Source organism: Pteropus vampyrus, unplaced genomic scaffold (genome assembly GCF_000151845.1).
Source record: "Pteropus vampyrus isolate Shadow unplaced genomic scaffold, Pvam_2.0 Scaffold362, whole genome shotgun sequence".
In the NCBI taxonomy this organism is placed as follows: Eukaryota; Metazoa; Chordata; class Mammalia; order Chiroptera; family Pteropodidae; genus Pteropus; species Pteropus vampyrus.
In genome coordinates this window covers 334,032-340,219 of record NW_011889143.1, presented here as the reverse complement: position 1 = coordinate 340,219, position 6,188 = coordinate 334,032, and positions in this window count along the sequence as shown.

Here is a 6,188-nt window from a genome sequence, read left to right as displayed (position 1 = left end):
ATAAGCTCATTAAAATTCTCTACAGATTTGGATGTTTCTTATGTCAACAATGTCATTACAGGTCTGGCTGTATTAAACTCAGCTATGATTTTTGGCTAGTATTAATTACAATGTTTCATTAATATGATGATGCCATGTAATAGGATCAGACATACTGATATTTCATTGGCATTGCATTAAATCATTGATTCAATAGGTGTCATTGTATAGTAAACAAACAAACAAACAAACAAACAAAAACAACACTGGGTTCAGGGCCAGATTTTGACTCAAGTTTCAACAGCATCTATTAAATGTATCTATAAGTTGTTTAAATTTTTTGAGCCTCCATGTCTTCTGTAAATGACTGTAATTCTAGTTCTCTACCAGACTCATGTTATTGTGAAGCTCGAAATAAAGTAATAAATGTAAAAGTAACATGAAAATGGTAATGTATTATCTACGTCAGATTTTATAGTACTTCTGTATCATTTTGATGTTAAAAACATCTCTAAAAAGTAATTATTTTTCTCTCAATTGATGTGGTTGGGAAAGACTCAGAAATTGGCCACTCATGGCTTCAAAAATTTCAGAGTGAGAATTATGCTTTGAACTCAGAATCTCTTGCTACAAATTTTGTGCTTTCATACATTCTTATATAAACCCCTCCTCAAATAATTGTCTCTAGTTTGTTTGTTGAATTCTGGTTTTAGAAGTGGAGCAAAGTAAGAAATATGAGAAATGCATTAACAGGGCTCATTACTAGAGTTTAGTCTCTCTCTCTCTTGAAATGTGACAGATGAAAAGAAATATAGAAGTCAGTCTCAGGATCTTTTAAAATTTCCAAATTCAAGTAGAATGAATGTTTATAGGTGCAAAATTGTCATTAACTTATCTTTTAGAAGAATTCATGTTCCCATGATTTTCAACTAACTTTACACAGGGTCAATTTTGAGCCATTAATTTTACAATTGAAGCAGTTGGGTTGCTATGTCTACCCTCTAAAAAAATCTTTTAAGAAAGATTTTTTAAGGCATGATGAAGTAGAGTACTTTTCACAAAGTGCTTCAACATAACATTTGATTGTGTATTGAGGACAGCTATGATAACACAATGTTGTCACATTCTAGTCATATACTAGTCTCTAATTAGAAGTCCATGACAAATAACCTTGGTTTTCAGTGATTTTTTTCATTTCCATTACAGAAAATATATTTTAAAAAATTTGATACATGACATTTGCACATTGTTGAGTTTCAAAACAACCTTAAGCAATTTGACCTCAGTCAAGAAATGTAGAGATGAAAAATGATCTTTATGCACATCTGGAACAATCAAAATTTGGACAAGCTCCCATTGTTTTCACAACAGTAAATATAGATTAAGCAATGGAAAATTGGACTTGTCATGCTTCAAACCAGATGATTTAAAAGCAAATAAGTAGCAGATTTAACTATAGATCTATAGTTTTCCCACATTAAGTTATAACCATTGTAATAATAATTTTCAGTTGACTTTTGACCCAGTAAAAGGAATCAATGGATCAATAAGTGGTTTAAGTGGTTCCTGCTTTTATGATTTGGACATTATTCAACTTAATTCAGTTGCCTAGGAGACTTTATTCTAGATGGAGCCCAGATGAGAGGGTTATAATTTTTGCACTACTATTCAAATTTGAAACACTTCCAAGTAAGGATGCTTTCTTTTTATTTTAGAAGAACCACCCTGAAGCAAATGTAACATTTTTCTTTTAGACAAGGAGGTGGTAATTGAGCACTTTTAAGGAGGAAATTTGAAAAAGTCACAATGTGTTATTTATCTGCATAGGAGTCTGCATTAGAGTCACCAGGAAGGCATTTTCTTTAAAAAAAATATCATTCTAATAATTAAAGTGAAGGGTGGTAATAATGAAATTGGGAATTTTCTTTCATATCTTCTGCCAAGTTTCTGTCATAATAGGCTTTTGTTATATGTATCCGTAATGGTGGATTGTTTAAATTTCAATAAAATCAGATGTCATTCAGATTTTCTAAAGACATTATCCACTACATATCATTTATTATTAACGTTATTTCTTTTAAAGCTAACATTATAACATTAAAATATCCTGGTAGCAAATACGACTTATATCATGCAGTCTGTTTCTTTTTTTCTCTATATTTCCTATAGAAAACATATTGACATCTTGAAAGCTGGATTACAAAACTTTCTCAAGCAATTTTCTTATATGGCTGAAATTTAACGCTTATCACACATCTACACACAAAATTCAGAGAGGAAATGTGGCATTTATTCCCCTATGCCAAGAGCTCAGAAATTATCCTTGTTAGATTTGAGTTTTGTCTTTACAAAAAAATTGTTTGTTGGGCTTTCTATCTTTCTCTTTCTGTCTCTATCTTTGTTTCCATTTCTCTCTCTGTGTTGGACCACAGTCTGAAATACACATTAGAAACTCATTACATTTAATCATAAGTAAAATCACATGTTGCTATAGGGAATGTAAACATTTTGTGAACAAAGCTCATAAAATACCACAAATTATGCTGTTGGATCTGAGTACTAAGGCAGTGCTTATACTTGGTTTCATCTGAAGATGAAATTGTGACATACAGAATTTCTTAAATACAAATTATACATTTAATTAACATAAAAAGCTCTTTCAATAGACTGCCTGCTACAGCAGGTGTGTGCTTTTCACAGCACAGTTCTTTTCCTAGAACCGAGCCTAATAGCTGTTTATTGCAAAATGTCCACTTCTAAATATGCTTGAATGGTTAAACTTCAGCAGTGCTTGCCAGTTCATAAATGTAGCTGATGTATCTACAATTACTTTTCTTCCTGTTGGCAGTAGAGATATCTATGACTACCTGGGTTAGATTATCAGAAGGCTCTCCTGCTGCTAGAGTAAGAGACAAATGGAAGTAAATGGGCTCTTCTCAGAGAAACTAATTGTCATTAGATGCTTGGTGCAGAGCCATTCAAATACCAGATGGCAAAGACAGGAACTATCAGTAGGTACTTTAATTGACTGGAGCTCACTAAGATTTTACATATTTTTTGGTTTGGCTGATTGGTAGCAGCTAGATTTAAGGTCCCAGAATCAGAGTTTAGTATTGTACTAGGAGTTACAATCTTGGAAGAGAAAGCCATAATCTCTTATAGAAGAGAAACCTGGAAATAGAGATTACAGAGCAATGGTTTATAAGTAGTGTTAATACTTCCAAAGAAGGAATTACATTATTTTATAAATCACAGTTTGACCTGCATCATATACAGACAGGTAATTTTTGCTCTTATTGTGTGTTCTTTTTTTTTTTCCTGTATCTTCTTTTTTTTTACCCTTAAGGGGTAAATTTCCCAAGTGCTATTGAGCTTATATAAATATTATATATTACACAAAATATTACTCTATAAAATTGAAAGGCTGAGTTAATGAAGCTTCACCAGAATAGTGAGAACATGCTTATTTACAAAGGACTGTGGTCCAGATCAGATGTCATTCTCTATAAACAGAAAATTAGGCTCCAAAGAAACACACTATGGGAGAAACATGATTTCTCAGACTTCAGTGTCAGAATTCAAATTAGTATTTTATGTAATCCAGAGAATAACTGAGGGCCACAAGTCAATATATCAAAGTCAGGATGTGAAGATGTATATTTTTAAGGTGATTTTCAATTTTAATCTACAATCCCAGAACACTTTCAAAACATCATTATTAAATGAATTCTATGTAGGCAGTAACTTAATTTATATATCCTTGTAATCACCTTCCTATAGGCTGCATCAATTGTATATGTGTATTTGAGAGTTGAGAGAAAGAAGGGCAGAGATTGAGTGACTTTGAATGTTGCTGTGGAAGAATTATCTGTTGGGGTTAGAACAGGAATTTAATAAATATACGTATGTATGGATTTGATGGGGTTTTGTTAATTCTAATGGAACAAGCGAGATACACAATTTAAGCTGTTCTAAATGTTGTACTAGTTTTTGAAAAACAATTTTTAAATTATTTAAGCAATATAGCACTATTAATGGATTTGAAATTAAACAAAGAATAAATTCATGCATGGTTCTACCTCCCCAATAAGCTCAATTTGACATTGGTCCAAATCCCTTTTTAGTTATTATAAGCATGCTTATATAATGTTATACATTTAGTAATAATATAATACCTGACATTTTTGGAGTCTTTGCCATGTGCACTTTCTATGTTTTGAGTCATATACATGTAATCACATGTCATGATTTCCTAACACTCCTATAGGATAGGTAAGTACTACTATTATCTCATTTTACAAATGAGGTAAGTGACATACAAGGCCATTAAGTATTCTGCCCAAAGTTATATGACTAGGAGGCAGCAGAGTAAGAGCTGAATCAGTCAATTTGACTCTGCAGCATGCATACTTAATCATTATGCTATATCATCATTATAGTACAGACACCATTTAACATGACATGACATTTAATAAAGAGTTTCTTGGAAAGGCAATGTAGTCGCCATGGTTTTTCAAATGTCCATTATGTTCAGCATGTGCATAGGTACTGTGGGGACATGGAATGAAAGTAAAATAGTACCAACCTTCATAAAACTTTGCATTGATGATAGCACACTATACCAACGTAAACAACTTTCAGACCATGGCCCTATGAGCTTAATTGTTTTTGGAAACAGTGTTTATTGAGCTAATTTTTCAGTTTACTGATTATGTTATATAATGATTATCTTAAAAAAATGTATTTGTTTCCCTCACCAGTCCATAAGCTAACTAAGGGCAGGCACCAGGCTGTTTTCATCTCTGAATATCCAATCACAGTCCCTTACAAACATTAAGAACTCAGCAAAGGTTGTTTATGTGAAATGCAAATGTTTGTCTTTCTATTTCCAGTGTGGTCCATATGTGGTTCCCAGTCAAATAATAGGCTTCTCTGAATCAAATGGCATTGCAATATTTTGAAAATCTGCAACATTTTTATTCATCAAAATATATAATTCATTTCAATGTACAGATAATTATTTTATTTAACATCTACTTTGTGCTTACCACTCATATTAGAATATGAAGACACCTTATAAAGTGTAATGCAAATAGAAAAGGTTTTATCAAAAGGCACAGTAGTAGGGACAACATCCCTGCCTTCATTAACTCTTCATAGTTGGATAAATAATGACGCTTCCACATGTCAGCTTAGGCTAAACTCAGTCTCTATGTCAATCTGATTAAATTGGGATGTATAGCAGCAGCCTTCTCACCACAGTTTTGTGGGATAAAGCTGAGCATTAATCCTCCCTAACAGTGGGATCAGTGTTTCCAGAGGTAGACTCTTTTGTTATCCTAGGTCCCAGTGTACCTTCACCTGCCCCCCAATAGCTCACACTATGGCACAGTGGTACGAGAAAAAGGGTTGACTTGAATAAAGGGCTCAGATTCTTAGACTGTCTAGTATAGCTACATTGTTGACCTAATTGCTTCAGTATCTCAATTTCCACCCTTTCCAGTGGATGAATTTCAGGCAAAGCTCTGACCTTCCTCTCCTACTCTACAGTGTTTCTGAGAATGGACTCATGAGCTTCATACTGATATCAAATTATTTTACTTTTGGGAGGTATCGAAGATATGAAAGAGTATTCCACTCTAAAGAAGTATACAATCTAATGAGTAATTAAAGTAACTTATAGAAAGTAATTTCTTCATTCACTGATTGATTCCAAAAACACATACTGAGTACTCGAGAAGGAAGTGCTGTAGAAGCCCACATGGGAGACGTTTACTAAGAAAGCCAGAGAATCACTTCTTCAAAAGATCACCCCTCCTAAAATGTCATCTCAGAGATCTGTATACCAATATCTAAGCCTTCAGGGTGAAGAATATCTATGTCACAGTACATGTAGAAATCAGTCCACTTTCAGAGTGACAAAGCTGCCTGTGAATAGCCAGATCATCCCAGATTGGTTCTGAAACTTTCATTATTAACTCAAGGATCAAGAGTTTGCAGTTAGTAATTGCCATCTGTCAGAGTTCACACTGCATCTGGCTTGTTCGAAGTTAGCATGACTACCTACAAATGGAAACATCTATTCATGAGCAATTGTGCATTTTTCCCTAGGTGGAAATTGGGTTCCAATTTGCATTCTTCCTGATATATCTTATTGGCATGTTGAACATCTTAAAAATTATTGGTGTACAGTGCTTCAATTCATGAAT